At 37.2% G+C, this 9,430-nt stretch overlaps 2 pseudogenes; one reads left to right on the top strand and one right to left on the bottom strand.

The window, feature by feature from the left end:
- The window catches only part of LOC102882092, a 10,499-nt pseudogene extending 3,567 nt beyond the window's left edge, over nucleotides 1-6,932 (bottom strand).
- Nucleotides 6,933-7,182: 250 nt separating this feature from the next.
- On the top strand, nucleotides 7,183-7,301 carry LOC112471219 (annotated as a pseudogene).
- Nucleotides 7,302-9,430: the final 2,129 nt, after the last annotated feature.

Below are 9,430 nucleotides of genomic sequence, written 5' to 3'. Positions count from 1 at the left end.
AATGCCAGACAGCACTTCCAACCACACAAGCACTTTTCAGGGCTTTGCTTATGTCATGTTCACTAACATCACATTGGCGAAAAGAACCTGGTCAAGTCTAACATCAAAGGGGTGGGGAAAGGCACTTTCCATGGTTGTAGGGAGAAGGGAGTGAATATTTGGTGAACAGTAATCTAATCTACAACAGTCTGAATTTAAACCAAAAGAAATAAGGACTACTTATTATAAAATCATGTAATTCTAAATCCACAGAGCTATAAATATAGTGGTAAATAAACAATGTAAAATATTTTAAACTAGTTAATGTAAAAAATAATAACTATTTTAGCCATGAGAGCTGTGTATTCCTGAAAGATTCAAGCTTCTGATTTATTTATAATATGAATGGTGTCAAATTTAGTTTTGACATAAGTAGGATATCATATTGCTACCTTCTCTGACTAAGGAATTATTTCAGTCATATATGATACATATAACTATTAAGTGATAGAAGGATTCAATAAGAATTTATTTAATTTGATTTTGAAATTCTTACATCATACAGTGTACAAATACTGTGAACATCACACAGTATACAATTAAAGGAGAATATCTGAATGCATAGTAATAATAGCTGTCATTCTTCTAAGTGTCTCCAGTGTTTTAAGTACTATTCTAAATTAAGCCCAGTGATATTAAATAGTGTAGCCAAATTCCCAAATATTGGTGAGGGCCAGAGAAAGGAAATCAACCTGAGTTTGTTTTGTGTCAAAACTTAAGTTATTATTATTTCACTACATTATAGGATGTTTAAGTTAGTCAACAAGGATGAGTGGGCAGCTTACTAATGGCAGTCATGCATCTTCAGTTCTATAAAATGCCGTTACATTGATAAACAAAACCATTGCTGTGTTCTTGCTTTAAAGTAGGAGGTTGGATTAGGTGAAGAGAGGTTTGGTTAGAGAAGACAACTGAGGGAGGCAGCTTGGTACTATGGTGAAGAGTATAGGATCTTGTGAGACCCACTTAGGGTCCATTTTCTGTCGTGTACAATGGAGAAGACAGTTACCCTGACCCACGGATTCCCTGCGAGGAGTTAATGCTATACTGACTGAAAAGACCTTTATATAACCCTGTAGCTAAGGGAGCACATTTGTTGTAAAGTTAAAAAATAAAATAAAATAAAATAAAAGACTTCTCAATTCTGGTGATTCTATAACTGACCTGTCTAAAATAGAGGCTGAATTTGGTAATCTCTTAAAGTCATTTTTGCCCCTTAGTTTTTGAGACTGTTTAGATTTCGGAATTTTTCTAATCACTTGGAAAAAAAAATAAGTTCTTGGTTTTGTGTGAGTTCCAACATTTGGTATTCAGGCTGCCTAAATGATCACAATTAACCAGAAAAAGTTCCTGAGAAAGCAGAAACATTATGTTTCAAATTCCACTTGAATTCACATATCTGGTTGCAAGATTTTATAGTTAAAATCTTTGGATGGAAAACAGGATTTTTTTTACCTTTACTTTGAATCGAGGTAACATTGGACTGAAGGATGAGTGTAAAGTAGCTAGAGGCAGTAATATAATCGACTCCCACTCAAGAAAATGAAGAGTGAAAAGTATCTTTTCAGAATTTGTCATGTCTCTGTTCTACTATTTAACAGTTTATGAGTGATAATGCGGATGGCGGCCATGATAACATCTACAGTACAGTTAATATGTGAATATAATTCTGTTTATAAGGCACTTTTCAAACCAGGTAAGCACAGCTTGAAAATAATTGCATGGGAGGGATGATTCCAGACACGCGGAGGCACGGTTCTTGATTCTAATTTGAGTGTGGAGACAATTAGATTTAAAGCATATGACTGCTTTTTCTGAGCTGTGAAGAGGATGGAAATCTTGATATATATTTGCAAATCTTTCTCCTCTTCTATTTTTAGGATGGGAGGGTTGCTTCACCACTGGGCGAAGATACTGAGCAAACACATAAGGTTGGGAACAATAAAAAACCCAGAAAACTGAGTCAGGCACCTCCCTCTGGCAAAATCCTGAGTGAATAAATGGGTGCCTTGAGTGGCAGCAAGCAGGTGATCTGTCAGAACATGAAATGAGAGGAATTTTAAAGTTATGGCCTTGCCCAGAGAATATTCTGCCTCCCACTTCTAAAGATTAATTTTGAGGACCCAGAAGGAAAGCATTGCATTACTCCTGAGAACTCAGCTCAAAAAGAGAGAAAGGTGGTTCAGAACCTGAACTATTGAATTTTATAAGCAGTGACATGACTCAGCCACGCTATTATTTTTACAACTTGAGCAACTTATTTAACCCTTCTTTCTCTCTGTTTTGTTTTGTTTTGTTTTGTTTCGTTTGGAGAAGTATAGGTGATCGGTAAAATCAGTAGTTTTAAAATCATGAGTCTTGGAGCTCTTGTAATCTTTGGAAACCTCAGAAGATCTCAAGGGCCCCACAGGTTGGCCAGACAAGTAGCGCAAGAGAGAAGGACGCTGTTCCCTCTACCCCCTTCACTTAGACTTCTCTCACATTTGGGGTTTTGGTGCATGACTCTGAACAATAACTTGTGAAAACCTTTTCGGAAGCTGGTGTACTATGTGGCCTCGAAATGCCCCCGTAGCTCTACTGTCCTTGGTGATCCTGAGCACCAGAACCAAGTTCAGAGTTTATTCATTCTCAGAAGAAACAGTACAGCGTTATGAGTTTCACATTAGGCCCTATGGATAATGGAACAAAAAGATTTGATCCCTGCCCTCAAGGATTTTATGGTCGAATGAAGAGAAAGACAGGCAAACCCATCATTGTGTTACAACAAGGCTATTGATTAAATGGAGGCCTGCGCCAAAAAGAGAGAGAACGTAGGGGTGGATTGCTCCAGCCTAGCCGAGAGAGTTAAAAGGTGGCTTCAAAGAGAAGGAGGCCTCTGAACTGGGACTTGGCAGCTCAAAGAATTGTACAGCCGGTGTGTATGATTTAAAAGTATAATTCAGATCTGTAGGTTCTCTGCTTGAAATACTCCAAGTGCTTCCCATTGTACTTAGAATAAAATACAAATCCTTTAGCGTGATACAAAGTCATCATGGTGTTATGTCTGCTTTCCTCAGTCGTCTAGTCTTCTCCCCCAAGCCCATTATCCTCTCATCTTCATTCCTCAACTGTCCACACTCATTCTCACCTGCGGCTTTTACCTTTGTTGTTTCCTATGGTTGAAATGCTTTTCCCTCAGAACCTTCAGTAATGACTCTTCCACATCTAGCGCTCTAGTGTCAGAATAAATGAAGCAGCCACTTGTCATATTTCTGGTTTTCCTTTTTCTGACTACAGGGAATTGATCATAAGTTATGGGCCACTTGAGGTTAGAGAACACTTGTTTACCTGCTTTCCTGAATGCAACATGAGTGAAAGCGACACATGTGACTTCCAGGCAGAAGTGTTTACTTTCTAATGTGAAACTACACTGTTTTCTTCTTCTGCCATTGGGAACCCTGGAAGGCTGTGCTTGTATGGAGGAGCAATGCTGAGCCATTACATAGCAGACAAGTCTCAGTAGATTCTCCCAGACCCATAGGAGACTCTGTCTAAGTGAGAAATAAATTTTATTGATTTTAGACATCGAAACGTTAGTTTATTATTAAACGTTTGTTTATTATTACAGCATACGCTCACCTGTCCTGACTGATACAGATCCCTATTAATGATTTTTAAGTTGCCACTCCTGTCTGTATTTACTTACTTTCTGTCTATATTTATTTTTTTCATTGCAGTTATCTGAAATTATGCTGCTTGTTTGTTATCTATCTCTCTCCATGAAAATATAAACTTCATGAAAACAGATGTTTTATCTCTCTTGTTCTATATCCTCAGTCATTAGATAAGTCCTTGGTATAAAGTAGGCACCCAAGAAATTGTGGACCAATGGAGAATACAAAGTGTATCTGTGTCACATGGGATGGTGTGGCTAGCTTCCAGAGAAAGGAAACATATTTAGAAAGGCATGTATGAGAAAGTTCGAATCAATGCTCCCCCCCAAAAATTAGGAAAACAAGTATAAGGAACATGAGCTATTTATGTAGTCTTTCTCAATCTCAATTTTCTAAGCTTTAGACTCTGAAATGTAACAATTATGAAACGATATAGGGATTAAAATCTTATTATTTATTGATGAAGAAGTTAGATGTAAATTTTGTGCTGAGTTTACAATGTAGAATTTCAGTATTATAGTTAACATTAGTGCTTTTTGTTGTCTGTTTTGAAAGTAAGCTTTATTAAAGTTTACTACTCTGGGTAGTGTGGCAGAAAAACTATGATGATGCCAGGGTCTTATATGCTCTTTCTTTAAGGTGTGAAAACCAAACCTTAGTTTGTTCACGTTGGCATTGTTTACCTTTAATATAGTTTTTGAAAAACCAATTGCATATAAGAACATTTAAAAAGAAGAGCTGAGCTATTCAGCTGGATACATTTTTGATTATAAATGATTTCAAAACTAACTGAGCAACTTGCAGATATAGGAGAAATTTTATTTAAGAAGTGTTAAATTGACTATATGACAAGGGAATTAAAATTATTTTGAAATAAAGTATTTCGTTCAAATGGTATTGGTTTGCTAACTTTTATGAAACTAAAATGGCACTTTGAAGCCTATGGAGTCTGTTAAGATGATCAGAACTTCTAATGCAGCACAAAATGGCTTCCAAAAGAAATCTCTAGCTTATTTCTCAACAGTGAGTTTTAGATGAAAATCTTAAAGATGACTTTTCTCACTTGGGAAGGTGTCCTGGAGTTGTTAGCGTTAAATATATCTACTTTTATAAGCTGAGCTCCTTTTAGAGTTAGGTCATTTTCTATTAGGGGGCTTATAACATAAGGTACTACCTGTCTCCACCTGTATCAAGAAATTTCAAGATGATTAAAATTTTATAGAATAAATTAAATTACATCATTTGCACCACTGACCAGGGAAAGATCATTATAGGCATACCTCAGAGATATTTCGGTTAGTTCCATATCACCATAATAAAGCGAATATCACAATAAAGTGAGTCATATGCTTTTTTTTGGTTTCCTAGTGCATATAAAAGTTATGTTTACACTACACTGTAGTCTATTAAGTATGCAATAGCATTATGTCTAAAAAGCATTTTCTATTCCTTAATTGAAAATACTTTAGTGCTAAAAAATGCTAACCATCATCTGAGCCTTCAGTGAGGGACTTTTTGCTGATGGGGGGACTTGCCTCATTGTTGATGGCTGCTGACTGATCAGGGTGGTGGTTGCTAAAGATTGGAGTGGCTGTGACAATTTTTAAAAATAAGACAACAATTAATTTTGCCTCATCCATTGACTCTGACTTTCACAAATGATTTCTCTGTAGGGGGTGATGCCGTTTGATAGCATTTTACCCAGAGTAGGACTTCTTCCAAAATTAGAGTAGGTCTTCTCAAACTCTGCCACAACTTTATCAACTAAGTTTATGTAATATTCTAAATCCTTTGGTGTCATTTCAATGATCTTCACAGCATCTTCACCAGGAATAGTTTGTGTCTCAAGAAACCTCTTTCTTTGCTCATCCATAATAAGCAACTCATCATTCATTAAAGTTTGATTATGAGATTGAAGCAGTTCAGTCACATCTTCAGTTTTCACTTCTAATTCTAATTCTCTTGCCATTTCCACCACATTCGCAGTTACTTCCTCCACTGAAGTCTTGAACCCCTCAAATTCACCCCTGAGGGTTGAAATCAATTCCTTTCAAATTCCTGTTAATGTTGATATTTTGACCTCTTCTCATGAATCATGAATATTCTTAATGGCATCTAGAATGGTGAATCCTTTCTAGGAAGTTTTCAATTTACTTTGCCCAGATTCATCCCAGGAATCACTATCTATAGAAGCTACACTCTTACAAAATGTGTCTCTTAAAACTTGAAAGTTAAAATTACTCCTTGATCCGTGGACTTCAGAATGGATGTTGTGTGAGCAGCATGAAAGCACCATTAATCTCATTGTATATGTCCATCAGAACTCCTGGGTGACCAGGTGCATTGTCAATGAGCAGTAATATTTTGAAAATAATCATTTTTTTTCTAAGTCTCAACAGTGGGCTTAAAATATTCAGTAAACTATGTTGTAGACAGATGTGCTGTCATCCAGGCTTCGTTGTTCCATTTATAGAGCACAGGCAGAGTAGATTCAACGTAATTCTTAAGGGCACTAGGATTTTCACAATAGTAAATGAGCATTGGCTTCAACCTAAAGCCACCAGCTACATTAACACCTATCAAGACAATCAGCCTGGCTTTTGAAGCTCTGAAGCCAGGCGCTGTCTTCTCTTCTCTGTCTGTGAAAGTCCTACATGGTGTTTTCTTCCCAGATATAGCTGTTTCTAATTTCAAAATCTGTTGTTTAGTGTAGCCACCTTCATTAATTATCTTAGCTAGATCTTCTGGATAACTTGCTGTAGCTTCTACATCAGCCCTTGCTGTTTCATCTTGTACTTTTACATTATGAAGATAGCTTTTTTTCCCTTAAACCTCATGAACTGACTTCTGCTAGCTTCAGACTTTTCTTCTGCAACTTCCTCACCTCTTTAAGCCTTCATAGAGTTGAAGAGAGTTAGAGCTTTGCTCTGTATCAGGCTTTGGCTTATGAGAATGTTATGGCTGGTTTGATCTTCTATCCAGACCACTAAAACTTTCTCCGTATCAGCAACAAGGTTGTTTAATTTTCTTATCATTCATATGTCCAGTGGAGCAGCACTTTTAATTTCCTTCAAGAACTTTTCCTCTGCATTCACTATTTAGCTGTTTGGCACAAGAGGCCTAGCTTTTGGTCTCTCTTGGCTTCCAACATGCCTTTCTCACTAGGCTTAATCATTTCTAGCTTTTATTTAAGCTGAGACACCTGCAACTCTTTCTTTCACTTAAACATATAGAGGCCATTGTACAGTTATTAATTGGCATAATTTCAATATTGTTGTGTCTCAAGAAATAAGGAAGCTTGAGGAGAGGGAGAGAGATGAAGAAATGGCTGGTTGGTGGAGCAGTCAGAACACATACAACATTTATCAATTAAGTATATCATTTTGTATGGGTGTGGTTCTTGGTGCCCCAAACCAATTACAATAGTAACATCAAAAATCACTGATCACGGATCACTATAATAAATATAATGATAAGAAGAAAGTTTGAAGTCTACGGCCATGCCACCCTGAACAAACCCGATTCCGTCTGATCTCAGAAGCTAAGCAGGGTCAGGCCTGGTTAGTGCTTGTATGGAAGACCATCTAGGAAGACCAGGTGCTGTAGGTGTGAAAAATAAAAAATAAGAGATTGTAAGCTGACATGGTTCTTGCAATCTATGAGGTCAACCAAGGGTTGCCTTATCTAAAAAAAAAAAAAAAAAGAAAGAAAAAAAGAAAAGAAAAAGAAAAAGAAAAAAGTTTGAAATATTATGAGAATTACCAAAACATGAGAGACACGAATGAGCAAATCTGTTGGCAAAATCACCCTGATAGATTGACTTAATACAGTGTTGCCACCGACCTCTAGTTTGTAAAAAATGCAATATCTATAAACTTCAATAAAATGAGGTATGCTTGTATTATTAAGATGATTCTTTTAGCAAGAAGTCTTATTGTGGAAACTCAGAATCAAGAAGGATATTATTCTACTTTTCATAATTGCAAGTACTCCCAAGTGAATTTTTTTATTCCAGTACAAACTTTGGGCATCTTTGCCATATCTTTTCCTCATGTCATCATCCTCATTTACCAACAAGTTGCTGAACAGCATGGCACTATTGTCAGTTTCTGTTGATAGCTAGTCCTGCTTGTGTCTGTACTCATAACAGGTAAACTGTGGAAACTGTATCCACTTTGCTTATCTAATCTTGTGCATTAGTGAGAATTCTAACCTTTCTCTCCATCGAATGTGTAAACCACTGCTGAAAGGAGTGAAATTACCCTTAGGCGTTACGAAATATCCAAGGGCATGGGGAAGATCTGTGTGCGTCTTGGACAGGATTAAACTCAAGGTTTGGCTCAAAGCCAGTGGTCAAACTGTTATTACTTTTTCTTTTATAGAATTCTTTATGTGAAGGTGGTGTTTTCCTTTAAGATAATCTTCGTGGCAAATGATAGAGAAGAGAAATCCTGCTCAAGGGAATTTAGACTATGAGAGATTCACAAGAGAGTATGTAGCCTTGCATATGGGTAATTATATAGGTTGTGCAGAGCGTAGGCAGATCATTTCATGAGAATATTGCCTTGTTTGTGAAGGCAGGAGCGGATGTTCACTGTGGTAACCTGGCAACCAATGAGATCAAGTGAGGGTAAAACATGGGCTAGTTATGGTGGCAGAAGGTGTTGTATTCTTAGCCACACTTGGAGGTTTTTCCAGGCTTTGTCACCTTCTTTGGAGGTGCCCCAAAGTCACTGCTAAAAGGATAGTTCTAGGCGGACATGTTCATATCAGATGACCTTTCTCCACTGGCTAACATTAATTGGATCAAAAAGGACCTATGATCCAAGCTGAGCCACTAATTGTTATAACCAGAGAATACCAATAAAATGTGTATTATCAGGCCAGTTAACACTGGGGGTAACTAGAACTTAATCTTGCTGGGAAACTCTGGGAATTAGGGTAAAAGATGTACCACAAACATGTTGCCCCAGCCAAGAAACAAAGAAGTTGGGGTATTTATATACCAGCTCTTGTAAGTCACTGGTCAAAGGCACTTTGTGGGGGCATCAATCGTCTGGTGCTTCAGTCACAGTGCTCTACAGTGGTAAGTTCCATGGTCTTGGAAGGCACATGACACCATCTAATATTCACTGCTTTTAGTTATTGTGTATCTTATTTCAAATATGAGTGAGAATATGATTGACTCAGCTTGATTCACTAATTGGTATTCTCAGAGCCTAAGTCAAAAGTGAACTAAAGATGCAAATGAAAACCCTCATGCCATGTGGAACTTTATATTGGATATCTTTCCAAGCCCTGTTTTTCAGTTTCTACAAGGGATGGGATTGTGCAGGTTTCTGAGTTGTGTGTTTTATTTTTGTTGTAAATAGATGCTCATACTCTCAGCCTAATGAGAGGGGCACATTAAGAAGATGGAGATAGAGGATAGACTTGAGAAGGGCCAGCCATTGTTTAGCTAGCCTGACACTGGAGAAATTGTGAGTGCTAAGTGGAAATCATCAATTCTATGAGTTCCCATGATTGTAAAGAAATAATTAGAGCCTATAGATTATGGCTTTTTCAAGATGAGTAGGGACACACTTGTCACAAGGGGATTCCCCTGAAACTAAACAATACTTAAATTAAGTAAGAATCCAAAAACACTTGGGAAAGGAAAGAAAAAGGACAGGGATATGAAAACAGTGGAGAAAATTCAAAGATAGAGAACCTCCTTGGTAAAGTTCTCTAATAGAACG

This window comes from Pteropus alecto, unplaced genomic scaffold (assembly GCF_000325575.1).
Source record: "Pteropus alecto unplaced genomic scaffold, ASM32557v1 scaffold45, whole genome shotgun sequence".
In the NCBI taxonomy this organism is placed as follows: Eukaryota; Metazoa; Chordata; class Mammalia; order Chiroptera; family Pteropodidae; genus Pteropus; species Pteropus alecto.
The sequence above is the reverse complement of the archived record's forward strand: the minus strand, read 5'-3'. Positions and strand labels throughout refer to the sequence as shown.